Source organism: Canis lupus, chromosome 12 (assembly GCF_011100685.1).
Source record: "Canis lupus familiaris isolate Mischka breed German Shepherd chromosome 12, alternate assembly UU_Cfam_GSD_1.0, whole genome shotgun sequence".
In the NCBI taxonomy this organism is placed as follows: Eukaryota; Metazoa; Chordata; class Mammalia; order Carnivora; family Canidae; genus Canis; species Canis lupus.
The window spans coordinates 10,060,700-10,088,134 of NC_049233.1; the positions used below are offsets into that span (position 1 = coordinate 10,060,700).

The 27,435-nt window shown below is 38.6% G+C and overlaps 1 long non-coding RNA gene and 1 pseudogene across 13 annotated transcripts in view; one reads left to right on the forward strand and one right to left on the reverse strand.

Annotated features, from left to right (window-relative positions):
• Positions 1-27,435, forward strand: part of LOC481790 — a 47,872-nt pseudogene that overhangs the window by 13,835 nt on the left and 6,602 nt on the right. For 9 of the 11 annotated variants that reach the window (XR_005367679.1, XR_005367680.1, XR_005367681.1 and 6 more), the window contains 19 exons: positions 2,732-2,937; positions 3,223-3,313; positions 3,407-3,495; positions 4,102-4,293; positions 4,966-5,087; positions 9,947-10,023; positions 10,127-10,316; positions 10,804-10,859; positions 11,580-11,733; positions 11,896-12,085; positions 13,282-13,368; positions 15,175-15,446; positions 15,985-16,118; positions 16,741-16,869; positions 18,970-19,245; positions 20,062-20,391; positions 24,343-24,406; positions 25,618-25,837; positions 26,198-26,323. The product of XR_005367679.1 is annotated as an adenylate cyclase 10, soluble pseudogene, transcript variant X8 (transcript). The remainder of the gene's footprint in view (positions 1-2,731; positions 2,938-3,222; positions 3,314-3,406; positions 3,496-4,101; positions 4,294-4,965; positions 5,088-9,946; positions 10,024-10,126; positions 10,317-10,803; positions 10,860-11,579; positions 11,734-11,895; positions 12,086-13,281; positions 13,369-15,174; positions 15,447-15,984; positions 16,119-16,740; positions 16,870-18,969; positions 19,246-20,061; positions 20,392-24,342; positions 24,407-25,617; positions 25,838-26,197; positions 26,324-27,435) is intronic. The other 2 variants (XR_005367673.1, XR_005367676.1) reach the window with 2 other exon arrangements.
• On the reverse strand, positions 110-25,109 carry LOC111098255. Of its 2 annotated transcripts, none has more exons than XR_005367683.1 (3): positions 24,901-25,109; positions 8,310-8,429; positions 110-5,193 (listed from the first exon to the last, which is right to left on the reverse strand). It is a non-coding gene; the product is annotated as an uncharacterized LOC111098255 (long non-coding RNA). The 2 variants fall into 2 exon arrangements; XR_005367682.1 differs by lacking the exon at positions 110-5,193 and adding an exon at positions 6,643-7,789.

Sequence of the window (27,435 nt, forward strand, 5' to 3'; positions counted from 1 at the left end):
ATCAAGAATTTTTAATGTGTATTCTTTATATAGTTTTATTTTTGAACTATGTTTTTATATTACATAATCAAAAATGTAATACAATACAATAAAGATTTAAAAGCTACACACAGACAAAAATTTCACCAGTGACAGAATCAGGATTAGAGGAGAAACTCTATACACAAAGCTCCTTCACAGAAGCCCAGAAACATCAACAGGTTTCTGAATGAAGGGCAAAAGTTGACTCTGCCTATTCACTTATATTTTGAGGAATAGCCTGAAGAATTATATTCTGAATTAAATGGCATCTCTTCTGTCCCAGTATCTTTGTTGTTGTTTTTTGCTTTATTGATAGATAATTCATAATTGATACCCTACATAACATATTTGTATACTTTTGAAACCATCACTACAGTTATGATAATGTACATATCCATCACTCACTGAAGTTTACATATACCCTTTTATAATCTCTCTTCCTACTCCCCTCCCTATCCTCAAGAAGTCTCTAATCTGTCTTTAGAGATTATTTTTCATTTTAAAGAATATTGTAGCATGTATCAATAGTTAATTACTTTTTACTGCTGAGTAGTATTCTATGGATATAGCCACAGTTTGTTTATCTGTTCACTTTGTCCATGTCCTTGTTAACACTTAATCATTGTCTCTTGGAAGAACTCCTTTTAATATTTCTCATAGTGTGGATTTGCTGGACATGTTTTAGTTAAGCTCTTGTAAGTCTGAAAAAAATATTTCACCCATTTTTTGAAAGGTATTTTTACCGGGTATAGGATTCTAGGTTGATGGGGATTTTTTCTCTTCCATTAAAGTTGTTCCATTGTCTTCTAGCTTGAGCATTTCCAACAAGAAATCTACTTTCATCTTTATCTTTGTTTCTTTATATATGTCTTTTCCCCATCCTGATTGCTCTTATTGTTTTTTTTTTTATTTATCACTGGTTTTGGGTATTCTGATTATGATGTCCCTTGGTCTAGTTTTCTTCATTTTTCTTGTGCTTGCAGCTCATTGAGATTCTGGATCTATAGGGGTTTGGGTTTTATTAAATTTAGAAAATGTTCTTCCATTATTTTTCCAAGTAATTTTTTCTCTCTTCCTCCTCCTCTGTCCAATTACATATTAGGCTGCTTGAAATTGTCCTACACTGATCCTGTGTTCATTGTTTCTTTTTTTCTCCCTGTGTTTCATTTTGGATAGTTTCTATTGCTGATTTTTCAGGTGTACAGACTTTTTTCAATGTCTCTACTTGTTCAGTCATTTTTCTAAGTTCTTGAATATAATTATAACTTTTAATGTTTTTTTAATTTACTAATTGTGTCATCTGTACTATTCTGAGTTGGGATTGATTTTCCTCTTCATTGTGGATCATATTTTTCTTTGCATAACTGGTTATTTTTAGTGGGTGCCATACATTGTGAATTTAACCTTGTTGGATGCTGGATTTTTTAATATACTTCTATATAAGTATTTTTGAGCATAGTTCTGGGATGCAGTTAGCTTGATTTTTCAGGTTTTGTTTTTAAACTTTGTTGGATGGGACCACAGCAGTGTTTAGTCTAGAGCTGGCGTTGCTCTATTCCTGAGGCAAACTTCTGCATACTGTACCTAATATCCTGTGAATGATAAAGTTTGACACTCTGGCTAGTGGGAATAGGAACCATTGCCAGCCCTGTGTGATATTTGGGATTGTTCCTTCTAATCTTTTCAGGTGGTTCTTTCCCTGGTTTCAGATAGTTTCCTCACGATGTACTTATTAGTACTTAGTACTCAGATAAAGACTTGTAGGGGATTCTGGTACAGATCTCTAGAATTATCTCTCTGTATACTTCTCTCCAATACCCACAATGCCCTGTGAGCTGTAGCTGCCTTGACCTCCTCAGATTCTAGCTCTGTTTCCCCAACTTGAGAAGTCCTCTGGACTATACCTGAGTTTCCCCTCTCCCAGATGTCCTGGAAACTCTTCTATGCAGTAAGCTAGGGTATCAGAGGGTTGACCTCGTTTGTTTCCCATCTCTCAGATAACATTGTCCTTCATTACCTGATGTCCAATATCTTTAAAACTGTTACTTTGTGTGTGTTTTTTCTAGTTTCTTCATTGTTATGGGAATTATGGTAAATTGACTACCTGTTAAGCCATGTTGTTGAAAAGTATATATCTCTGCCATTCTTTTAAAACTATCTTCCCTTTGTTTTTAGCTTAGATTGGGTAACTTAATTAAGGACAGACTTTATTTGGATATAGTCCTTTTACCCCTGGCAAGTTAATCAGTTTTTTATATTAGCAGTTAGAAATGCCTTGGGGTAAGAAAAACAGGAGATAGAATAAAAGTGTATGGCAAAGCCCAAGTCGGGTAAAATATTGTTTACTCACTTAGCCTTGATTATACATTGAAGAGGTGGTATAGTCACTGTGGCAGGAGTTTCTGAATATAACCATTTGGTCTCTGTCATCAAGACCTAGCTGTTTATTAGAAGAACAGTTTAAAGAGAGGAATCTTAGAAGCCCAGGATCTCTTGCTTCTAACCCCCATACAACCCCGGTCTTGTTTGAATGTCTCTGGGTATGCGTAAGACAGAAGAAAATCTAAGAAATTAGGCTCACCTAATATTTTTGCAATAATAAGATTGGCTTGATGCATAAAGCAATGTGAGGATTCCAGACCCCACCCTTTGCATAGTTTTCCATTTTAGTTTGGCTATTCACCACTTGTCTCCTTTTTTTTCTGGATAGGTCTATCTGCCGGTCGAATTTCTCAGGTTATTGTTGGAGATGAGCAGCGACAGTACCTCTTGGTGATTGGGCGGGATGTAGATGATGTCCAGTTAGCTCAGCGTTTAGCTCAGGCAAATGAGATTGTCTTGTCCTGGAACTGCTGGAAGCTCTGTGAGCAGTACATGTTTGAAGTGGAAATCATGAAGGAGGATGAAGCTGTGAAGGTAGGAGGCTAGTCCTACCCATCACATGTCCTAAAAAGGCCTTCCTACTACACAGGCAGTGTTCTGGTGGTGGTTGCATATGGCTTGACCAAACCAACAACTATTGGAACTCTATTTTGGAGGGAGGTGGGGGATACTCTCCCAGGAAGTTAGACGAGGCAGAACAATGAGGCTGGAAAGATAAATGATAAACAAGGTAAATGGCATCCTCAACCCCTCTGTTAAGGGACCAACAGTAAACCGGTTGGTGGGTGGGTACACAATTGAGCAGTTTCCTTTCTATAGTTAAGAGATATGCGGATCATTGACCCATTTGATTTTGATGAGCATTTTGACAAGTGCCTTGATTACCTGCCACATTACCGGACAAGTGCTGGTAAGTTATTTGGTCCTTTCTACCTAAACCCAAAATTTCAAAGATAAATTTTCCACATGACTGGAGACATTTTGTTTGTTTTCCTTTTCTCAGATACTCTAAGAACTGCCCTGGAGTTGGATCCAGACTTTGCGCTTGAACAAACCCTGAGGAAGCACATAATGAAAAACCTTTTGAAGAAGGTTATTCCTAATTCTTGAGTCACCGTGTAGATTGTGTGTATGTTTATGTTGACAGGTGTACATTTATATGTGATCACCTTTTCATACTGATCGAGTTCATCTCCTGCTCTCCATTGTAATGCCAGCAGGTTTCCCCATTTGTACCAATTACTGTGATAACGTATCATACCCTCAGATTTCTCAGTTCTTGCAAGTGGAAGCTATATTGTTTTTTCAATTTGTCCCTCAAGAAGCTGGTACATTGTAAACAGGGAAGAGAGTATATGTTTGGTAAATATGTGTTGATCTATTATGTATATATGAATTTATATGAATCCTTTAGTAAGTGATATAATGACTAATAGAATGAACATATCTAACTTATAAAGAGAAAACCTAAAAGCCTGGCAAATATCATCAGTGAATTAGGTTGAAAGTCAAACAGTTTTAATTCCAAGTGCACTGGTTTGTACATCTTCTATACTTTTCAAACCTGAATTGTAGGTTTTTAGTCTGACATCTGTAAGTTATTTTGTCATACTCACCATGGAATACAGAATTTCAATGGCTAAACATGATATTGAATGTTGAAGATATTGGCAAGATAACTGACCGTGTTTTTTGTAGATTGATGAAGGGCAGCCTATGGAGTATATATCTGAATTCCGTACTGTGACTATGGTTTTGGTCAGCCTAGAGTTCCACAAGACAGCATGGATGTTGCATTTGTGTCATCTTATCCAGGAGGCTGCCCTGTACATCTCCACAGTCATAGAGAAAGGGGGTGGCCAGCTAAGCCGGATCTTTATGTTTGAGAAAGTAAGTACAAGGAAACTTGACTCATCAGTGTTAAAGGTGAGTGAAGAATAATAGTCTTGTATTTCACATAACACATGTGTAAGTCAGATTCCCTGCTATTTATTTTGTGACAAGCTGTATGACACTGAAAGTTCAACTAATAATAGTTAAAGAATGGGATGTTCTAGTTAATTTAATTTTCAGGGTAACTGAGGATTATTCTCCATGTCCTTTTTTCATTTAATTCTTGTTGAAAATCTTTGGTAGAGCAAAAGAATAATTGTCTGGCTCTATTAGTAAAGTAAATCAGATATTTCTGATAATTGAGGAGATTGAAAAAGAGTAATATCATAATACATGACATTGTGGGTGAATAAAATGTGGGCAGATAGGCTTAACTCAAGGCATATACTAGAAATAGAATTTTTGAAAAGTTCTTGACATCAGTTTTTCTTGTGTTTGAAATTTCAGTTCCTTAAAGAGTTAAATTAAGATTTTCTTTTTTTTTTTCTTAAATCTCCGTGTTGATATGGCCCAGAGTGTCCGTTTCATGAATCCTGTAGAATTCAACATTTCTAACAGAAAACGAGTGGGGAAAGGCTCTGGCTGCATTCAGGGGAGTTGGTCCAGTTGAGGCAAGCATATTCTTTCCCTATGTAAACTTCTCTTTTCCTTCTTTGTCATCTGTCCCAGGGCTGCATGTTCCTCTGTATTTTTGGCCTTCCTGGGGATAAGAAGCCAGATGAGTGTGCACATGCCCTGGAGAGCTCCTTCAGCATCTTCAGCTTCTGCTGGGAGAATCTTGCTGAGACCAAGTGAGGAGGAAGGTGGGGCAGAGTGGAGCTTCTCAGGCCCCAAGGGGCTCTTCAGGCAGGGTAGATGGCAGTAACAAGTTACTGGGGTTGAGTGTCCAGAATCTGCCTAAAGGGAAGGAAACATGCTAAGGGAAGTCAGAAAATAAGCTCTATTAAGAAATCATTAGGTACAGAATTATATACTAGATACCTAGGGAAAATGAAGATAAGTTTCCATTTAATTGGTGGAAAGAGGGAGGAGCCAAATACACATAACAAGATTTAAGAACACCCTAAAGGAACAAGCAAATGTGAAAATAAGTATAATACAAACAATGTATCTATATGTTGTGGAAATGTAGAACAAAGGTAGCCTGTCTACAGGAGAGAAGGTGTGGGAAGAGAAGTTGTGCGGCTTTACTAAGATAGGAATGGACCACCACTGGTTAATGCTCTCCTTGCCTTTCGGTCTTAGTCTTTCCTAGTCCCTTGATTTTTCTGGAATTCTCACTGATCTCCCTCCTCCATATCTACCCCACCCTCCCACCTCTACAAAAGCCTTGTCTTAATGAAGGTATAGAAAATTCCATGTTCCCACTAGTTACATTCTAATAATGTGGGTTAGAATTTTTCATGACTCTTTTTTTTCACTAGAAAGCCCTGAAGAAGGTGTATACATTAGATTTGAAAAGTTTTTTTTTCCCAAGATTTTATTTTATTTGAGAGAGTAAGAGAGAGAGCACAAGCTGGGGGAGAGGGAGAAGCAGACTCCCCACTGAGCAGGGAGTCTGATGTGGGGCTTGATCTCATGACCCTGGGATCAACTGACTGAGCCACCCAGGCACACTTGAAAAGTTATTTTAAATGTTAGCATCAAGTCAAAGATTTGTTTGCCATACTTATTCAGTATGAAAAAAAATATGTAGCACTTAACATTTATAGGATACTTTGTGTATGTTACCAGTGTGAATGTTTTTATCCCTCCTTTACACATGAGGAAACTAAAGCCACAGAAGAGGAGTTTGTAGCATACAAAAGAGTTGATAATGAAACCCAGACCTTCTATCCTCAAATCCTGTGTCATTTTCATTACTTCACAGCTGCCTCTTATAAAATACAAATACTCTCCAAAAGGGATACCCTATATTACTAATGTAATATTATTGTAGAGGCATTGTAATATCTATAATATTTTTATAGAATATTAATACTGAAAAGGAACTTAGAAATGATCTGATCCAACTTTTTATTTTACAGATAAAAAAGATGCTTCAGATGCTTCATAGATAATCAAACTCTCAGTCCAAGGTAGATGTATGTCGGCACTTCTTTTAAACTTGATGGAATCTGCAGATGCTCCTTCAGCCCACTTCCCACTTCTCTCTCTGGTATGGGTGTGTTGGGGCATCCTTTCCAGTGCTGGCCTCTTCTGCTCTTGAATTTTACATTGGCCTGTGGCCTTCAAGAGCCCTGCCCTTGACCTTTACTCATGAATGAGATGGTCATTTCTTAGACCGTAGTTTAGTGCTTTCAGTCTTAGTTATTTTAGAATATAGTAGATTTTAAGAGCTAGATAGAATCTTAGAGTTCATCTAATCTGACCTCCTCCACCTTTTTTTTTTTTTTTAAATCTGACCTTCTTCTAGAAACTAAGATCTAGAGGTTTTGTTGGTAAGCCACACAGCTTGATAATGTCAGAGCCTGAAAGCTAGTTTCCAGGTCAATTTTTTTTTCCTTGAAGAGAATTATTAATTAAGTAATTTTCCCAAAGCGTGTGTTTGGTTCCTTAATAAATCATGAAAAGAAGATTCTCATGGCCAAATATATTTGGAAAGTGATACAAACTATATTTCCTTCTTGGAGGTTCACAATATACATTAATATTCAAAGGTTCTAAGTAGTCATATAATAAAAAAATTTGTTTCATCAACATTTTAATCAACATTTCCTAAATTTACTTGATCACCAAACACTTTTCTCCAGAAAGACCTAAAGACATCCAGAAGAATGAATGTTCTCAGGAGCATATATTGGAAAATGCTGCACTAACCAGGTGCTAAAACTTGCCTTCTTTATCCATGATCCAAGTGTAGAGACAGACATAGCCTCAGAGCTACTGTGTGCCATCAGTAGCTGGGACTACAGCTTAGGCCTCTGCATCATATCAGCCTCATCCGGACCCAGAACAACATTCCATATCTCTTTTTTCAATGATCCTTTTCTCCTTGGGTCATCTTCTAAATTCCTGTTTCTAGTCTAGGATATACCTTCAATTTTCAGTTCATTTACATAAAAAAATTATTCTCTGAGTCTTATGATTGATCAGGCTTTTCTAGTTTGTGACTGTTTTCCTAGAATATTCTTGAGACTCATGGAGTGTAGTCTCAGAATCTCATCATTATAGTTCTTCAGCACCAGAAATACCTTAGGTATATTTACATATGTTGAATAAAGAATGTATTTTTCATCAGTGAAGAACATCTCTTTTAAAAAAAGGAAGAAGAAAAAAAAAAAAAGGAAGAAACATGGACTTCCAGGAGTAGCAAGGGGGAATTCAAAAGTCCAATAGAGGGCAGCCTGGTGGCTTAGCGGTTTAGCGCTGCTTTCCACCCAAGGCCTGATCCTGAAGACCCAGGATCGAGTCCCACGTTGGGCTCCCTGCGTGGAGCCTGCTTCTCCCTCTGTCTGTGTCTCTGCCGCGCTCTCTCTCTCTCTCTCCATCTCTAATAAATAAACAAAATATTTTTTTAAAAAAGTCCAATAGAAAGAAATAAATGATCAAGTGAGAAAAGTTACAGTTTGTTTCCTTCTCATAGCCCTATTAGTGACTGAGTTTATCACATGCATGAATGCACCCACTCCACGAGTGTTCATTAAACACCACTATGAGCCAGGCACTATGCCAGGTACAATGGATGTAAAGAGAAATAAGACACTGCCTCTTGCACTTAGTAAACAACTACCTTTAATACCATGAAATTTAAATGCAGGAATAAAACTTGATAGGAGCTGCAGCAAAATGCTATTTCTGTTCATTCTCCCCAGAGATCACAGAGGAGTCTTGACCATAAAGACAACGTTTGAACCAGGTTGAGAAAGAAAGGAGTTCAATAGTTGGAGAAAGCAAGAGAGGGCATTTTAGACAAAGGAAGCATGGGGAAACATCCAAAGATGTTTAATTTTATTTTTGGTGTGGCAGCAGAACCAACTGCCTGGTTCGGGTCTTGGTGTCTCTTTACTCACCCTGAACAATGGGCCCAGGTAAAGGCTCTCCATCCTGTCGTTAGAAGAAAGCAGGAGAATTCTGATCGTGTAGTAGACAGTAGTTAGTATTGTTGCACTTTTTATGCTTTCTGTGACAACCTGAAAATGGTTTATTTGTAGATTTAACTTGAAACTAATTTATGCCTCATTGTACCCTCTTTCTCCAGCCACAGAACTTATCTGTCACAAGAAATTTTCGCATCAAGTAAATCTGATTATTCCCTATTATGTATGAATTTGCCACTTTTGAACCTTTGCTTCACCTGGAACAGGGTATGCCCCCTTTTCAAATAATTCATATTTCTCACACTTTCCCATCCCTAGCCTAGGTAGAACCACTTCTCCCTACTGCAAACACCATCTGTGCTGTAGGCATCCTGAACTGCTTAATTTGCACAAACACAGCAGGCTTTTCAGAGTCTCTGCCTTTTACCTCTGGATGGAATGCTGTTGCCCTGCTTTGGCAGTACTTCAGCTTGCAAAGTCCAATCATACGTCCTCTCCTTTCTGAGTGGTTTTTCTAACTCTCTCGTATGAGTTAGTTCGTCCATTCTCTTTGTTCTGTTAATTTGCTGTATTGATCTCTAATATGTAGTATTTGTCTTGCTAACTTATAAATATGTGTCTTCATCTCTCTCAATTTCTACCACCCTTCCCTCTCCAAGACAACTTCTCCAGAGCTCAGTACTTGGTACTGTACATACTTCTCAGTGCTTGTTAAATGAATGAACCTATGCACAAATGAATGAATGAAAAAAATTACTCATTTTTGGGATGCCTGGGTGGCTCAGTGGTTGAACATCTGCATTCAGCTCAGGGTGTGATCCTGGGGTCCTGGGATCAAGTCTCACATCGGGCTCCCTGCAGGGAGCCTGTTTCTCACTCTGCCTGTGTCTCTGCCTCTCTGTGTGTCTCATGAATAAATAAGTAAATTTTTTTAAAGGAAAATTACTCATTTTTAAAATGTATTCCAAAGGCTCATTTGCTTAATGAAGGCTTCCATCAAAAGCCTGAACTTCTGATTATTCCTTTACTCTGACATTCTAGCATTATTTGATCTGTTAACCCTGTATTGATAACTGTTGATCTACTTTTTGTTTTGGGATTTTATCTGAGGCAGCATGGTATAGTGGAAATAACATTGGTCTAGGAATCAGGAGGTCTAGATTCTCATTCTGACTCTTCTATTGATTTCTGTTGTATGACTCTGGGAAAATTAATTAGCTCCTCACTTGTGGGTTTTTGTTTTGTTTGTCAAATGGGGTTAAAATATTTACCCTACATACCTCACATATTTGTTGTGAATTGTCCCTCAAAGGGTCAGATAAAATAATCAGTTTGAAAATACTTCAGAAAACATATACAATCTAACAGATATATGGTATTTTTATTTAGTCTTTCTGCTGATAATACCTCCCCAGCTAAAACTCCATGCATACAGGAACTATTTTGTTCCTTTATAACTTTATGCATACCATGCAATGTAGACAGCAGTCTCTGGCCTTTTCTATTCTGAGCCCCAAAGCTAGATGTCTAGATCTGAGGACTGACAGATCTAGTGCCTCACTTTGACACGTCTGACTATATTTACTAACTGTTGCTTTTCCAATCCCCAGGCTTGTTTCCATCAGTATCACCAATGGACCAGTATTCTGTGGCATGATTGGGGCAGTGGCAAGACATGAATATACAGGTAGAATAAGACATTGGACTGTTGGCTCTGTGACTTTGGGGTGAAAGTGGAAGAGATGGTTCAAAAACTCTCCATCCTTTTCTTTACTGTCTCTCTGACATAGTCATTGGTCCAAAGGTGAGCCTTGTGGCCAGAATGATAACTGCTTATCCAGGTTTGGTGTCCTGTGATGAGGTAACATATCTAAGATCCATGCTACCTGCTTACAACTTCAAGAAACTCCCACAGAAAATGATGAAGAATATCTCCAACCCAGGGAAGATGTATGAATACCTTGGCCATAGAAGATGTATGTGAGTGTCATTGTGTGATAATTTATTCCCATCTCTTTTATAGAATCAGGGTCTAGGAATAATCAGTGTTTGACTATATGAAACTAGAAAGAAAGATGCTTCTAGTCCTGGCCTGTCGGATTAAGATACATAAGAGGAGGGTTTAGTGTCTAAGATCTTTAGCTTTTCTGTTTAGCTCTGAACTAGTTCCTTAGTGAACTTCTTGCTGTCCAACAGGAACAAGAATGCAGTAAGTCATGAATCTGGCTGTTCTTTTTTTCTTTTTTATTTCACAATTTATTTAGTTCTCTGAGCCTGGAACAATCAATATTTCTCCCCTTTCTCCTCATAAAGATTTTTAATTTTTTAAAACTCTTTTATAGAGAACCCTGGACCTTTTCAGTTTTCTGAAAGTACTTGCTGATGAGGACAATTGCTCTCTAGCTATTTAGAGATATACATTCTATCTATTGCAGTCTGTTAATAGACACATTGTCCTTTTTCTCAGAATGTTTGGGAAGAGACATTTGACCAGAGAGAGAAATAAAAATCACCCTTTGTTAGGTGAGTTTTCTTTTCTACTTTAAATCATATTTTTTCAGCTATAGGTGATTAAATTATTTTTAATGCAAGACTAAATGCTTCTAAGCCTATATTAAAAGAAGAGAGGGAAAAAAAGAACAGAGAGCAGCCCTCTTACTGAATTTATGTTAGAGGCCTTGCTATTTATTCTCCTTGTTGAATGTTTACACTTCCGTGGAGTCTTCTCACTTTGCCTGAGAAGTACCAACATTTAGTAAGAATCTTTGTAAGCCAGAATTCAGCTATTAAGGTCTTGCTCAGCGTGTTATGGATCATCTCAGAGGAGAATTCCTCATCATGAGACAGCAAAGAAAGCACCAAGACTGTTACCACCCACACTGCATATTCCCTATCTTTATATTTATCTTCATTTATATCTATTAGTCTATTATCTTTAAATAGCAATGACTGACTTTGAAGACTAAATTGTTATAATAGAAATGTTTACAAAAATATAAGGAGATACAGTAGCTCCCATGTCTTAATGTTATTACTTAGGCTCCAGAGCAAACCACCAAACGCAGCACACATTTCTATATAGTCCAGAGTTTATTTTATGCAGAGATGTGAAACCTCATCAAAGAATGGGATTCTGCCCAGGATTCTAGGGGAAAAAATCATTCTGAGAATTATCTTTGCAAAATAAACAGAGTGTCTACTAAAAAAGCACAGGAGTATTAGGTGCTCCCTATCTCTCTACAGATCGGGAGAAAGAACTGGAAGCCTTCCAAATGGCACAGCAGGAATGTTTGCACCAGAAGAAGGGACAAGCAGTTTTGTATGAAGGTGGAAAAGGCTGTGGAAAAAGTCAGCTGTTGGCTGAAATAAACTTCCTGGCCCATAAGGAACAGCACAGGTAAAGATTCCTGCTTCCTGGCTCAGTGTCTACTTCTCTTGAGGCTCCTTTCCCTTGTTGGTGAGATTCTTGTATCATTAGATTCAGCATCCTTGAGCTGGTGGAGTGAGTAAGCTCTCTGTGGGACAAGGGATTCCCAGTGACCACAGTTACATTCACCAGGGTGTTACCACTGAAGCTAAAGGAAACAGATTTCAAGCAGTGCTTCTATGCCATCCAGACTCTCATGGCTATCTTCTTTGAGATCGATACATGTCCAGCCTATTACCGGCAAGAGTGCCTGCACAAACAACTCCATGGGATGGTGGAGGAACCCCTTCACTGCCTTTTTAATGACCTCTTCTTTGTGAAGGTAATGAAGGCCGTGGCTTTCTGAACTGGATTACTAATATTATTTTTGGTGGATAGTAGGGCCCAGTATTGTTTTCTAATCTTATGTATAACCTAAAAATACATAGTTAGCAATGGCAGGGTTGAGATCTGAAATCCCTTTGACACCAAAACCCAGGCTTTCGCTTTGTTGAGGAGAGTAGATTCTAGGACTGACTCTAGCACTTGCTAATTGAATGTCATGGCACAAATCACTCTGCCTGAGCCTACATTTTTTCACCTGTGAAATAATGATTATAGTACTTTATGTGATTAGTACATACATTTTAAAGAAGGTATAAAATAGGTCATAGTGTAAATGTGAGAGATCATAGTGTAAATGTGAGAGGGCTAAATCTGTCAAGGTGTTACTGACCAGTCGAGCATTCCCAGCAATTTTATTCATGTGTTTTCAAGTCAGTTGTGATGTTTTGTTCTTTAACCCTAGCCATGGAGTTTGTCACTTGAATCAGCATCTGAATCTCAAAAGCTTCCAGCAGTCTAAGGTTTACTAGAGTGAGCAGGCTAAGAAAGAATTCCCTGGTCCACAATGCCATTTATTTTTCCTCTATCACTTCTTCTAATCTACCAAGCCTGCAGGGCATGGTATTTAATGGAAAATAGAGAAAAGGAAAATCTCTCCAATCCCTCAGTTCGGCCCTGTCTTAAAACAGGCCTTGCCTGTGGCTCTGGCCCTTGTCCAAGTGCTAGAGGAATAGCCTTACTTTGACTCTCCGGTCCATGTCACTCATTTGCTGTGAGTTGTGCAACTTGCTAGCACAATGTTAGGAGATACCCATCATGATTCTTTCTGACAAGTCTCATACACTCATTCATTCTGGTGTATTTGGAATAACTGGGGTGCTGGCGCTGTCCAAAATAACATTGCTAAATCCAACCTGTCACTTTACATCTTAGTCATGACCCTTTAAGTGTTTGCCAGAGTCTGGGTTTGGAAAGGGTCGGTCTCTTTCTCTCCTCTAATCTCCAGTTGACTTTCCATGTCACTCTGAATTGTTTATTAGATATTGGATTAGCATTTGCGACCCTATGTGCAGTCCTATAGAAGAAACCCATTCTAACACAAATAGAATCATTGTCTGTTCCCTTTAGAGAGTCTGCATATTTTTATTAGGTTGTCATTGTGAATGCTAACATATGAATAATTTTCTTGGTTAGTTTCCCTTATCCTTTGAAGTTTCGCACATGGATGACCTGACCAGACAAAAGAAGGTTAAGGCATGTTTTTTTCAAGTGCTTCAGGAGGTGGGTACTTTTGCTACATACCATTAATTCTTAATATATGGAGATGGTTTGTGCTTATTTTAACCTATTCATAGCACAGCTTGACTTGGGCCTGTCTATCTGTGATATCTTCATTGTATCTATCTTTAACCTTGAATCAATCCTATTGTACAGCAAACAAGAAAAGTTCTTGGCTCTTCCCTGATCCTTGGTTCTTTTTTTTTTTTTTTTTTAATTATTTTTTTTTATTGGTGTTCAATTTACTAACATACAGAATAACACCCAGTGCCCGTCACCCATTCACTCCCACCCCCCGCCCTCCTCCCCTTCTACCACCCCTAGTTCGTTTCCCAGAGTTAGCAGTCTTTACGTTCTGTCTCCCTTTCTGATATTTCCCACACATTTCTTCTCCCTTCCCTTATTTTCCCTTTCACTATTATTTATATTCCCCAAATGAATGATCCTTGGTTCTTAATGAAATTTTAGTAACTTACTTTAAAACAGTGGCTTCTAAATGGAAGCAGATAGCTCTTTTACCTCCAATTTGTTACAAATACACTCAAGCCTTAACCCAGATTACAGAGTCAAAAATATCTAAAATTTTTTTTTAATTTTTATTTATTTATGATAGTCACACAGAGAGAAAGAGAGAGAGGCAGAGACACAGGCAGAGGGAGAAGCAGGCTCCATGCACCGGGAGCCCGATGTGGGATTCGATCCTGGGTCTCCAGGATCGCACCCTGGGCCAAAGGCAGGCGCCAAACCGCTGCGCCACCCAGGGATCCCAAGTCAAAAATATCTATAAGCAGAAACTGATGTAGTCATTCTGGAAAGCAATCTAGAAGTAATTAGTCAAATTTTAATAACATACATTTTCTAGACCTAGCAGTTCCACTCCTGGACCTATGTCCCAGGTAGTCTGTCCACTGCAGTGTTTGTGGAGGCAAGGGAGACGTTGGCATCAATGCTCTGCAGTATAATGCAGAAGTTTAGAAGGGAATAGATGAAAACATTGCAACATAGAGTGTTCTTAAAAATAATCTTGAATAAAAAGAAATAATGAGATCTATACAGTAGCATTTATATAAAAAAGTTTACTTAACTATAATGCGCATTTTTTAAGAACACAATACAAACAAAAGGATTAGGGGAACACCTTAGAATGGTTACCTGCTGCAGCAGGGGGTGGGGAGTATGAATAAAAATGAGTATTTTTTTTCAAGTTTACATGAATAAGGTCTGATAACTGCTAGTTTTAACAAGCACTCAGATAATTCTAATGTGCAGCTTGGTTTGGAAATTACTAATATAAAGTATTATGAGTTCCTATACAGTTTGAAGTCTTTGCCAAAATCAAATGTTTGAAAGCTTTATGTTCAGAGAATATTTTGATGTTCATTTTGTTTTTCAGTTAGAGTGTTTTCTTGTCCAAAGAAACTCAATACATTTCTTTAGAAATTAGACATACTGGCTATATTTTATATTTATAAAATAAGATATGGGGATCCCTGGATGGTCAGTGGTTGGGCATCTGCCTTTGGCCCAGGGCGTGGTCCTGGAGTCCCGGGATCGAGTCCCATATGAGGCTCCCTGCATGGAGCCTGCTTCTCTCTCAGCCTATGTCTCTGCCTCTCTCTCTCTGTGTCCCTCATGAATAAATAAATAAAATCTTAAAAAAATAAGATATTACCTGGACTTAGGATACATTTTATCCTGTATAAAACCCCAGATTTTTTTAATCTGTTGGGAAATTCATGGTACATTTGAAAATCAGATGACTTCATTTCTAATCAGAAGTTGTCACTGTTTCTTTGCTGTTATTTTCAGGCAGTGAGGGAAGCACCACTGATTTTCCTCATTGATGAAGCCCAATATATGGATACAGCTTCCTGGGAGTTTTTGGAAACATTACTCTCCACTGTGCCCATCATCATGGTGATGACATTGACCCCTACTTTCACCCTGTGTGGCTGTGCCCAGCACTTCCTGCAGAGCTCTCAGGCTGTCCTTGTGCCCATTTTGAAGTTGGCAGCGACCTCACTGTTGAGAATGGCATGTTGGGAACTGGGGGTGGTGAGCATCCCCCAAGAGCTACAGATGTGAGTGGCTAGGACTAGCTGGGCACTTCATTAAGGGCAGAGCCAGTGCCATAATATAAGTGAGAAGGCTCAGGTCTCACTTACCCAAGTTGGGGGAGAGAATGGCCTTAGTAACCATGATGAGGCCCAAGGCCAGATTTAAGGATAGACCGTCTCCTAGCAAACCAGTAAAGTGCTACCTTCCTGGGCGACCCAGGTTTTCACTAGACAAGACTTGGATGGTTTGCTTCAGGTGTCTATTATATGTGGTCAGGCCATTTTCTAGAGCTCTTTGGTAAGGGGATGTTAGTTCTTCTTAACAGCAATAGAAACAAAATAGTTAAAAAAGAAAAGTTATTGCTAAAATACATTTCAAGCCATCAGAATCTTTTTTTTTCTTTTTTTTACATTTCTGTGTTGCTTCTTATCTCTGTTAGAGAATATCATCAAGAGCTGACTTTAACAAAAGAAGAAATAATCCTCAGTATGAAATACCCTTATGCTTGGCTCTCTTCAAGTGGGCATCTTAGTCAGCAATCCCCTACTTACCTCCCTACAGCTACCTTCTCCACAGGTGCTTTGGAAATCCCCTCTACTGTGAGGTCTTATGCCAGGACCTTCTCTCTAAAGATATTTTGCTCTTTCATGACCTCCAAAAGGTGGAGGAGAACAGCAAGTGGGAGAACCTCTCAGGTAAGCTTAGCTTCCAGGGTTCTACCCTCTCAGCTGCTGGGGTTCATCCTTTGATATGGCATCACCTGACCCTTAAGAGGCATGTGCCTATTTCCTGCTAACATTCAAAACAAGAGTAAGCCTTCCCAGCCTGCCTCAGAGAACTTAACTGAGTCATTAAATCTATTATAGTTCCTTTTTGAGCAGCCCAAGAGATAGGAATAAGAAAAGAGGATTTATAAACAAAAGTTCATGAGAGAATTGCATATTAATTACTGATGAGAAGGACGACTTGAAGATTTGGATAAGGGGTGGAAGAAGGGAGGAGGGTGGGAGAGGAAGATAGAAGCATGTGTAAATCTGGAAAGGCATCCTAGGGCTGTGAGGGCTGTGACATAATAGAAGGGAGGGCTACTGGAAAGTAAATGGGAAGAGTGTAAATGTTGAATACCATATGGTAGAAAAAATGTTGTTAGTTTCTGAGAGAACATTAGCGAGCAGACAGGATGAGTGGGGTAAGCCACCTTAAACATATGCTCTCTTTGTCCTGTTCGTTTCTTGGCTAAATTCTTGTATTTTTGTGCCTTTAAAACTAGTCACTGAGCCTGGTGTTTTCCTCAGTCATTGTAGTCTTTCCCTATAGCCAATGCCATGAAATCCACAATGTATGGTATTTTTCCTGCTGGCTCTGAAGAAGACCATGAACTTTATATCTGCACAGTCAAGGATGATGTGAACTTGGATACAGTGCTTCTCCCACCATTATTAAAAGGCAAGTCCCTTGAAAACCTCAAGTGAACCAATTACAGATGTCACTGCACTTAGTAATTTGGTGATGAATATAGGTCTCTCATTATCATGCTAGTTCCATTTTCTTTTAAAAAAGAAGCCTGCCTTCTATAAATACATTCTGGTACTGCCCAAAGAGCCTTTAAGAGATCTGTAAACGCTACTTGAGTATTGTCTTACTTAAGTGAGCCCCTTGTTCTCTGAGGCTAGTGACTGAGAAGTTTTCTAGTTATTTAATAAAATTAGGTCCCGAGTTTCCCTTTATGCATATTCCTGTGCTAGAAGAGGCACTAAGCAGGGGACATAATGTGGCTGAGATTTAAGAAAATCTATGGTGCTAGTAAAGAGTGTTATACACATAGCAGGAGTTAAATAAAAAGAGGGTGAAGTAAGTTTATCATGACTGATGAGAAAAAGAATGGAGAAGTCATCAGAACTGAGTAGGCATAATCAGATTGGGGGATATTCTTTTTAGAAATGAGGAAGTTGGAGTTTTTTTCATTTCTATTCAAATGTTTGGTGGTCAGGTTCCATACTAAGCCCTTTTAGAATATTATGATGATTAAGCCTGCCTTCAAGTCAAGCATGATCTTGTTGAGAATATAAGACAGGCATATGAAACAGCAGTAGAGAACACCTTGATAATTAAGGGCCAAGACTCTGGGTACCACTGGCTCTTTCACGTACTGGCTATGAAACCTTAAATAAACTTATCTAATCCTTAGTCTTCTCATCACTTCAATGAGGATAATGATAGCACCTATCGTGTGGGGTTAGTTGAGGATTAAATGAAATAAATCATAGTACATAATAAATATTCAATGTATGTTAGCTTATAATGTTATATTATAACATATAATAGCTCTTATATATAGCCATTATAAGCTAACATTCTGGTGTCTGTAAATACATCTAGACAGTTCACACTCTTACAACGACAACAGGCCATACTTGGCATTGGTTTTACTAACTTGGCAGCTTACAGGTCAGAAAATATACCTTCAGGTGGTTTTCTTTAGTGGAGGTCCTTATGACAGTTTCCACTGCTATTCTCTGGAGCCACAAGGGGTATCTTTTGTGTGACAGAATGAAACCATGATGGGTGGGTGCTTAGAAGCCCCATGTCTCAACTAGAAGCTACTGTCTCTTATCACAGCCCCATAGGCATAGATTTCAGGCTCTGCAAGGGATATGACCTATGACAAGAATTACTACACAGAAGGAAACCCAGAACTGTGGCTTACCACCAGTTATTTTTAGCTTATTCACAGTTTTCCTAGTCCAAATTCAGTTTCCCATCAGGGATAATTGCTAGCATAATAAATGTCATGTGGTGACTCAGCTGACATTCTCATTTAATCAGGATCCTGGGAAACAGCTGAAAAGTTAACCCAAGATCAATATTGTCCACAGGGAAGGAAAAGGTTAACTTGTAAGCTAAAACAAATAGCTCATTCAGCAAAGCCTTGGTCTAAATGAAAGGCCAAAGCTAGATTAGGAAGGGCCACATACGTTACAAAAAGGGCCTTGGCATGATTGTATCTGTACTTTATATACATAATTCTACTACTAGTTAATATGTTACTGGAATAATAATGAGAAGAAACTGGAGATGTTTCAGTGGTGTGGTGAATACCTAGTGGTTGTTGCTTGAACAATGATGGGAGAATGAGGACAAATGAGGACTTGGAGATAAGGCTCTTTTAAGAGGTTAGGGTGAGTGGAAAAGGAGAGGACCAAAAGCAAGCTTTTTTTTTTTTTTTTTTTGAGAGAGAGAGAGAGAGAGAGAGAGAGCATGGATGGGAGGGGCACAGGGAGAGGGGGAGAGAGAGAGAGACTCTTGAGCAGACTCCCTGCTGAGCGTGGTGCTCAGTGCAGAGGGCTCAATGCCATGACCTGAGATCATGACCTGAGCTGAAATCATGAGTCAGAAGCTTAAGTGACTGAGCCACCCAGGCACCCTGAAAGCCTTTTTTTTTTTTTTTTTAAGTGAATCGATTATCAACACAATGTATTCTATATTTGTAGAAAGCTTGTTCAGGGCTCTTTTTGTTTGTTTGTTTGTTTGTTTGTTTTTTTCCAGAAATAGCAGTAAACCAGTTAGATCAATTGAGCCCAGCGGAGCAGCTGCTGGTTAAGTGTGCTGCAGTCATTGGTCACTCCTTCCACATAGATCTGCTGCAACACCTCCTGCCTGGCTGGAATAAAAATAAGCTACTTCAGGTGTTGAGGGCTCTTGTGGATATACATGTGCTCTGCTGGATCAACAAGAGTCAAGAGCTTCCTGCTGACTCAATAATAGTGCCTTCCTCGATCAAGATTATTGAACAAATCAAAGAGGAGAAGAAGAAAAAGTCAGGTGAGGAACAGCTGCTTTCTTGTTCTTACCTGAACAGAGAAGAGAACCTTGGGTAGGTATATCTGTGTTCAGAAAGAATATCAATATCCTTTATCACGGGCCTCAGTTTCCTAAAACTATAGCTAAGAAATGGGGGAAAGTGATTCTTTTAATAACAAAGGAGCCATAGTGAATGAATAACCTGTATTTTTCAGAACTGTTTTAATTCCTAGAATTTTAGGTCCTTGTTAACCCCATGTGTTAAGTATCTGTATCTTAATTTTTGGTTGGAAAATAACCCTTTACTGGCTTCTAGGTATAAATAATAAGAAAAAAAAGAATAAGCCGTCTTTAAGTTTTAGAAATTTACAATAAAGATAAACATCTGGTATTGAAACACACATGAACAAAGCAAGATATACATTAGCTTGCTACCTCAAATTCTCCATGTAATAAAATTGTAGCATAGACTACCCAAAGCACATAAATTCACAAGTAATTTCCCTTTGACTTTGAAATATGTTTGGGCCTTATATTTGAACAGAGCATTTCTGATGATTTGATATTTATAGTAATTTGTAGTAAAAAAAAATCTCAATTTAGGAGGAACATCTAAGAATTCTATTCAGTGTACTTCTGTACCACTGATCATTTTTTCTCTGTGGTACTTTGTATAAGATATATGGTCAATGTCATTCTCAGATGTGTAATATACTTTATACAGAAGAATTATAAATAAAATTTTCTTATAAACTGCATCATGTGTTTGGAAGTTTGCTACTGATAGCATAAAAGGCCTTTGAGGGAGACTCTCACTGAAATTTTCCTATATTTCAGATGCTGACTCTCCTCTCAGTCTGCAAGAGGAACTATCCCTACCTCAAACAGAGGTGCTAGAATTTGGAGTGCCACTAATACGGGAAGCTGCTTGGGAGCTGTGGCCCAAGGCGCAGCAGATAGCCCTGCACCTTGAATGTGCCTACTTTCTCCGAGATTTGGCCTGCCGCTGTGGGAGCTGTCATGGTGGGGACTTTGTCCCCTTCCACCGTTTTGCCATCTGTTCTACTAAGAGCTGCAATGGGACCTCCCGGTTCTGTAGTTACAAAGATACTGGCTCAGTACTAAGACAAGTGATCACAGACAAATTGCAGCTGCCTTCTCCCCAAGGTAAACCCAGGGAGTAGAAAAAGGAAATGCTGGTGTCACTTCTCTTTATTCATGTACCTGGAGCTCTTCATCCAAAAGGTGGAATCAGATTAAGGGAGGAAAATAGGTGGAAAGAGCTATTTATCTCTGTGCACCGGGGATAAGCACCAGAAATAAAAAATGGAATATCAGAGCTAAAAGGAACTTTAGGGATCATGCTTATTTTGGTTGGCAATCTTGGGCAAGTTACCTAACCTCAATTTATTGAGGAAAATAACAATACCAATTGCATAGAGTTACTGTGAGAATTAAATGAGTTAAAATATATAATGTGTTTTGAATAGTGCCAGGCACATGGTTAGTGCTCAGTATATTTTAGCTACTGTTGTTATTATTATTAAACTCTATGCATATATATGGGACCCCAATGTTTATCAGATGGTGTAACTAGGTATTAAGAATACAAAGTGAATAAGTGTGGGTCCCTGAAATGATCAGTTTTAGGGGTTGATACAGACATACAAATAGAGAATTCTAATATGACATGGTAAAGGCAATGAAAATAGCATACCTAGGCATTGGGGTATCTAGAGAAGGGGCCATTGGCCGAGCCCAAGAAGTGAGTAGGAGAAAACTCTCCCTTGAAGGAGATAATGGCCAGAAGTGAGAACTCAGGGATAAATAGGAATTAGTTGCTTGGAGAAGTTTGAGTTAGTGGATAGGTGTTCCCCAAAGCCAGTAGCCCTTCTACCACATTCTAAATAAGAGCTCACACACATTGTTTTAACATTTTCAGTTATTGGACAGCCCATTTCATTGTCAACAACTATTAGAAAGCTTCGTTCATCAAGGTGAAATCTGCCTTCTTATAACTTCACCCATTTTTCAGAGTTGCACCTTTTTAAAAAAAACTATTTAAATTTCAGCTAGTTAACATACAGTGTAATATTAGTTTTGGGTGGACAATATAGTGGTTCAGCACTTCCATACATTACCCAGTGTTCATCCTAAGTGCCCTCCTTATTACCCATCACCTTTTTAGCCCATCTCTCCACCCCTCCCCGCTGGTAACCATTAGTTTGTTCTCTATAGTTAAAAGTATGTTTCTTGGTTTGCCTCTCTTTTTTTTTTTCCATTTGCTCATTTGTTTTGTTTCGTAAATTCTACATAAGAGTGAAATCATATGGTATGTATCTTTTTCTGACTGATTTATTATTTTACTTAGCATTACACTCTCTGACTCTATCCGTGTCAAGGCAAATGGCAAGATTTCATTCTTTTTTATGGCTGAGTAACACATATTGTGTGTGTGTGTGTGTGTATGTACACAAACAAATATATATATGTCACATCTTCTCTATCCATCAGTTGATGGACACTTGGCTGCTTCTATATTTTGGCTATTGTAGATAATGCTGCTATAAACATCAGAGTGCATGTATCCCTTTGAATTAGTATTAGTGTTGTTGTACTCTTTGGGAAGATACCTAGTAGTGTGATTGCCAGATCATAGGTAAGTTCTATTTTTTACTTTTTAAGGAACCACCATACTGTTTTCCACAGTGGCTGCACTAGTTTGCATTCCCACCAACAGAGGGTTTCCCTTTCTCTATATCCTCGCCAATACCTGTTGTTTCTTGTGTTGTTGATTTTAGCTATTCTGACAGGTGTGAGGTGATATTTCATTGTAATTTTGATTTGCATTTCCCTGACAATAAGTGAAGACAACACAAAGAAATGGAAAGACATTTCATGCTTATGGATTGGAACAACAAATATTGTTAAAATGTCTATACTACCCAAAGCAATCTACACCTTTAATGCAATCCCTATCCAAATACCAACCAGCATTTTTCACAGACCTCGAACAAATAATCCTAAAATTTGTAAGGAACCACAAAAGACCCTGAATAGCCAAAGCAACCTTGAAAAAAGAAAAACAAAGCTAGAGGTATCACAATTCTGGACTTCAAGTTATATTACAAAGCTGTAATGATCAAGACTGTATAGTACTGGCACAAAAATAGACACATAGATCAATGGAATGGAATAGAACACCCAGAAATGAACCCACACTTATATGATAAACTAGTCTTGGACAAAACAGGAAAGAATATCCATTGGGAAAAAGACTATCTCTTCAACAAACACTATTGAGAAAGCTGGACAGCAACATGCAAAAGTATGAAACTAGGCCACTTTCTTACATCATCCACAAAAATAAATTCAAAATGGATTAAAAGCTTAAATGTGAGACCTGAAATCATAAAAATCTAGAAGATAGCATAGACGATAACCTCTTTGACATCAACCATAGCAACTTCTTTAGATGTCTCCTGAGGCAAGGGAAACAAAAGCAAAAATAAACTATTGGGACTACATCAAAATAAAAAGCTTTAGTGCAGCAAAGGAAACAATTAACAAAACTAAAAGACAACCTACAGAAGGGGAAAAGATATTGGCAAATGACATATCTGATAAAGGGTTCGTATTCAAAATATATAAAGAACTTATAAAACTCAATACCAAAAAAATGAAAAACCTGATTTTTTTAAGAGCAGAAGACATGAATAGACATTTTTCCAAAGAAGACATCCAAATGGCCAACAGACATGTGAAAAGATGTCATCACTGATCATCAGGGTAATGCAAATCAGACCTGTGCTGTCTTCCATATTTGAAGACAGCTGTCAAGACCCAACCAAATCTTGTCTTTTTCTATTCTGATAGTTGTTGTTGGTGTTGGAAAGGGAGAGATGGTGAATCGTTTGTGGTAACAGACTAAAATCAATAAGTTAATCTATTCTCTTAATGTCTGTTCTAGCTATAACATTCTGATGACTCTGTGAAGGTGGACCAGTGACTTGGAAAAATTGGTCATTGGCTGTTGAACTCTTTGGGCATTCACACTTTTGTCCTTTCCAAGGAGAAAGAGAAAAGTCACAGTGAATGTCCTGGTCTAGGATTATAAAGAAATTACTATCATTCCTATTTCCCATATGACTTTTTCCTTTTGAGAGGTCAGTGTCAGCTTTAGATTACACAGCCTGATTGGTCTATATGAGAAAGGCCCAAGACCTTCCCAGCACAACCATACTCTCTGAGGATGCTTCCCAGATTCAAGGTCCCTGTGCATGGCCATGCAGAACAGGCACTGCACAAATCTAGACAGTGCTAGTCAACACATGCTATGATGTGATGGTTCCCCTGGAAATTGCATTGCCATAGTGCTGCCAAACTCCTGGTTCTTGAGTTACCTTAGTCTTACTTTACCTTATTTGACATTGTTCAGCAATCAGAGAGCTGGTCCTTTTCCTTAACACAAGTTCTCCCTACAACCGTCCTCTGGTACTCCCTTTCAATCCCACCATCCATGCCTCTGAGCCCTAATGGTAACATTTCCACATCATTCCCAGTTTTTTACTTTTTGATCTGTGGAAAGGCAGCTGCAGAGGAACAGAGAAATCTGAAGGATAAGGGCTGTTTGAAGCCAATTAGGTAAAGCTGGAACTCTTGCTGGCCACTGTAACTCTAGTGAACTGTGGCATCAGGGGTCCTTGTGATTTTCTACACTAGGTCTAGCTCTGTGATTCACTCTCAGCTGGTCGTGAACTCAATACAGATATATTCAAGGATTTCTTCTATTAGAAGTAGCCATCAAACCAGATGGACCTGTTATTTATTCATTTCTCTAGCAAATAGAATTAGGGACTGGTTTGGGAGGTTTGAGAAGAGTTACTATTTGAATCCTAAGTAGTTGCCATTAAGGAATTTGTAATCTACCATCCTGTTTTGTGTGTAGGCTGATATTAAACCTAAACTTGATATTAAACCTAAACAATTGAGGGAGGCAATTAGGTCATGAGTAAGCTTCTGAACTAAGCTTCAGAGGAGAAGTAGTCAAGAATTGGAAATATTCTCAATTAATACAAAGATGGATAATGAAAGATAATAATCTTTTTCTCTCTACAGATAGTTTTCAGTTCCAGACAAAATCATTCAGAAGTCAGGAGGCCTTCACAAGTGAACACTGCAGGTAAATGGAGATGCTGAGAGTGGGCTTGGGGGACAAGGAAGTGAGACACAGGTGACTATTAAAAGGGCCACTTGCCTCACCTGCAGACCAGGAATGCCTCTGACCACCCAGGAGTAGTGACCCTTGTACGCAATCCAGAGTTCAAGTTAACAGAGAATTGGAAAGGCAATTTTTGATTTTTTTAGGGAAATTATTCCTTAGTGTTTAGGAGAAACTTCATATAATAGTTCTCGAATGCACTATACACATAGCAGATTTTTCTCTGCTATAAATTTGCCTTCTCAATTATGTTTGACCCCAGATGATATTAAAAGGAATTTACATTGCCTAATCGTGTGCCTCCTGACTTTCTAATGTCTAGCCTATCAATTTTAAATGTCCCTACCTTGAGTTCACCAGCCCCTCTAGAGTTTCCTGTCCTGCTTATCCAACTTGATTTCTTAGAGGTTTTCAAACAAAAATCTGTATTCTACATGAATCATCCCCACACTCACCTGTATATCTCTGCTCACACAATTATCCCTTTTTGAAATTCTAAGTGGCCTCCATATCCTTCTGCTTATCAGAGTGTTCAGTGATCTTCAAAACCCTCCTCAGTTTCCATCTTTTTTAACCATTCTGCCTCAGAGAGATCTAACCTCTTTCGAATTCATGGTGTTTATAGAGAGTGCATGGACTAGTAGTCAGAGAAGTGAGCTCTAGTTTGGTTCTATTCAGTAGCTGTGAGGTCATTCAGAAGTCACTGAAGCTTCCGAAGCCTCAATTGCCTCTTCAGTAAAAGGAGGGTAGTTTTTGCCTATCTGAAAGACAGTGTTATTGTAGGATAAGATGGTGTTGTATAAAATCATGTTCAAATGTGTTGACAAAGTTCAAATATGCTCATAGAGAAATTATTACTATTGCCTTGTATCATTTTCATGTTTATATTTTACACACTGTTAGTTTACTCCTCAGGTATAGTTGTTTCCCCATTTAGTCTGTGAGGTACTTAGATTGGCTATAGGTTTTTAAAAAATCCCTAATAGGGCTTTGACATTATAGATCAGGTCCCTGACTTTCAAAAACTTACGGAGTGATGGAGGAGAAGGCTAAACATAGAATTAATGAGCTATAAAGGAAGGCCTCCTGGAACAAGTGGCTTGGAGCCTGGTAATATGCCGAGAACAGTGGCTGCTTTGTGACCACTCTCTGTTCACCTTCTTCCCATAAAGAACAGAGGAAGAGTTCCTGGATCAAGTGAACAGGAAGCTGTCTCAGGCCAGCCCCGAGAAAGACATGTTGACCACCAAGCCCTGTCACTGTGAGGATATCCTGAAGTTAGTGCTCTCACCACTCATCCACCACTGCCTGGTCATTGGAGAAACCACATGTGCATTTTATTACCTGCTGGAGGCTGCTGCTGCCTCCTTGGACCTATCAGATAATTACATGGTGAGCAAGCTCTGTTCCCTGCCCCTGAGCTGAGTCCTTTCACTTGGAGAAGTTGGTGGGGATTTCTTATGGTCAAGTCAGCTTGGGTGAAAAATGGAGCAAAGAGGAGAGAGAAAGGAGCTGGAAGGTGTTTAGGAGAAAACATGAAGTGGGAATGTCCAGTCCAAGAGCACCAAGCGCTGCTGGCCCTGCCCCTGACTTAGGTGTGCCATCCAGCTCCCCATTTCTAACTGTGAAACCACCCTGATTCCAATCCAAGTTTTGACTTCATCATAACCTTATTCCAGGCTTCATCCTCATCGCACTACTAGGGTCATCTGAATCTTAATCTTGTTTCTCCATCCCTTGTCTTGTTTGGAGGCCTTCCTTTATTTGAAGAAGGCAAGCAGTCTTCTGGGGCAGCCCTCAGCATTCTCATTTTTGAAAAATCACAAGGTGAAGATCTGTCAGTTTGAGGAGGCCACTTTCTGCTGTCTTCGGTCAGAGGTAAAGTCAGGGCAGGACCCTGAAGTTTGAGTTGTTTCTCCTTGAGGGTTACCCCATTATTCCCTTTAAAAATCTTTGTGACTTTTGCATGCAACTATAAATGTGATAATGTGAGAGAAGGTTTTACAAATTCCAATCATAGCAATACACAATATGTAGAAAGTGAAAAGAGCTCCATGCTGCCCCCAGCATAGTTAATAATGTGCATATTCCACCAGAAATATACACATAGGCATATCATTATTATTTTCTATTGTTTTTAAAAATCATATTCTACATTCTCTTTCTTCTGCAGCTGACTTTTATTCTTGACAGTATAGACTGAACATTTTTGTATATTAGTGTGCATCCAGTTACAGCTGCCAAGCACTCCCTTGTATGCTTATATCAAAGATTAATCAGTCCGTTCTTCACGTGCATTTAGGTTGTCTCTAATTTGAGATTATTACAAGGATTACTACAGTGATTATTCTTGTATATATCTCTTTCTTCCTTGTAAAAATGTTTCTGTAACAGAAATTTCCAGGGGTAGAAATGCTAAGGTGGAAGATAGGAATGATTTTACATTTAATAAATATATTGCCAAATTGTCCATCAAGATTACACATCTTCCTTGACTTGTGATGGGGTTACATCTCAATAAACCCATAATAAGTTGAAAATATCATGTAGCCAAATCTAATATATCTATCACAAGTTGAAAATGCATTTAATACACCTAACCTACCAAACATCTTAGTTCAGCCTGGCTAATCTTAAACATAGTGAGAACACTTATATTAGCCTACAGTTGGGCAAAATTATCTAACACAAAGCCTGTTTTAGAATAAAGTGTTGAGTATCTCATGGAACTTATTGTGTACAATACTGAAAGTGAAAAATAGAATGGTTATATGGGGACAGAATGATTGTTGTATCAGTCGTTTACCCGTATGATCCAATGGGTGACAGGGAGTGTACCCACTGCTGCCACCCAGCATCGTGATAGAGTATCATACCATACATATAATGCTACCCCAGGAAAAGATCAAAATTCAAAGTCAGCCTTCTGACAAATGTGGGAGATGAGAAAAGAGGGTGTTTTATCCACAGCCATATTTTCTCACTCCTTT